At 37.9% G+C, this 1,632-nt stretch overlaps 1 pseudogene; it reads right to left on the bottom strand.

Moving 5' to 3' along the window:
* Positions 1-235: 235 nt before the first annotated feature.
* LOC145717804 (transcription factor BTF3 pseudogene) lies at positions 236-1,054 on the bottom strand (annotated as a pseudogene).
* Between the last annotated feature and the right edge of the window lie 578 nt (positions 1,055-1,632).

The following is a 1,632-nucleotide window of genomic DNA, read 5'->3' as shown; positions in this document are numbered from 1 at the left end:
TTGCTGACAGCTTGGTCTACAAAGCTGCTAGAGTGCAGCATCAGCAAGTCTAACCCAAGGCAACTCTAAACTGATGGATAATATTTGATTCAGTAAATGAAATCAAGTAGGAGTTTTAAAATCAGTTACATCTCCTTTCATCAGACATTTCTTCTTCTTGTCACTTTTTTATGGACCTATACATTGGAATTAATAAGAAATGTTATCTGCAGGGTTTTTTTTTTCCCCTTAGGCAAAGAACTTTATTAACCTTGTTTCAAACTTTATTCCCAGGCTTCTTCAGCTTAATTAGCTGCAAAGAATGAATTGTGTATAAGCAAAAACTGAAAAGAGCTGCAGTGTCCAAGGGGCTTGGGCTTAAAAATATTAGAGATCCAGATTTTATCAGATCCATGAACAAAATTTTAAAAAGCAGTCATAATATAAAATAGCAGCTCCCAATAACTTCTTCAAGTTTTATCTTCTTCAGAAGTTGACTCAATTCAGTTTGCTTCATTCTTGGAAGCTTCATCAAAATTCTCCACAAGATCAGGAACTTCATCATCATCATCCTCTCCGGTAGCAAGTGGTGCTTTTCCATCCACAGATTGTTTGGGCAGAGCTTCAGCCAGTCTTAAACTAGTCAGACTGTCTGCACCGAGTTGGTTTAAGATCCTGGGTAGCATTTCTGTCAGCTGCTTTGTCTCAGCATGGCCTGTATTGATGAAAGTGTTCGCTGACAGCGAGGCCTGAACTTTGGGGTTGTTAAAGTGGATCACTGGTCCTTGGTTTGTGAACATATTCACTTCTTCAATACCAGAGATATTGTTTACCCCTAACTTCTTTAAGGAGAACTGAAGTTTTTTATCATCTGCTGTAGCCGTTCTATGAACCACCTTCTTTTGGCGAGCAGTTCCTTTCCCACCAATGCACACTTGTGCTTGCAGTTTGGCGAGTTTCTTCTGGTTCATGATAGTTTCTTTCATCTTGTTGGAGCTGAAATGGGACCGCACTGGGGAATAGGGTTGGCGCTCAGGGGGTCTCGGGCGGACCAGCTGAGATTAGGTGCACACACGCGGGGATGCAAGATGGCAGCTAGTCTGCAGGGTTTTTTTTTTTTTTTTTTCTTTTTTTCCTTGTTGTAAAGTAAGACCATTTGTGAAAAGAAGGAATTGTTACAAATACATATTTGTTACTGATAAATGATAGTATGTGTGATCCAGTGCTTCAGAGTCTCCTTTACATTAAAAAAAAAGTAGGTTTGATTTGAGAAAATTAAACCCAGGTGTTTTTTTTTTTTTTTATTTTAAGTATAACAGATAAAAGGAAAATTGAATCATTTTGAAGTCAGGTGGTTCATTGATTCCCAAACCTATCTTCACATTATAAACCAACTACAAGCACTTTTTGAAAATATAGTCTTGGACTCCACTCAGATTTTAATTCAGGAGATCTGAAATGGGACCTAAGAACCTATATTATAAGCAAGCCTGCTGGGTACTTTTAATATAATTGGTCCATGTAGTATTTTAGAACTACTGATCTAGTCTAACTCCTTATCCAATGTAGAATCCCCTTTACAAAATCCTTAACATGTAGTCATTTAGTGACACAAGGCAGTCCATTCCATTGTTGGTTGATTCTAATTGGAGA

The sequence above is a fragment of the Leptonychotes weddellii genome, chromosome X, assembly GCF_054177405.1.
Source record: "Leptonychotes weddellii isolate Sample4059 chromosome X, ASM5417740v2, whole genome shotgun sequence".
Taxonomy (NCBI): Eukaryota; Metazoa; Chordata; class Mammalia; order Carnivora; family Phocidae; genus Leptonychotes; species Leptonychotes weddellii.
This window is presented reverse-complemented; position numbering and strand designations above follow the sequence as displayed.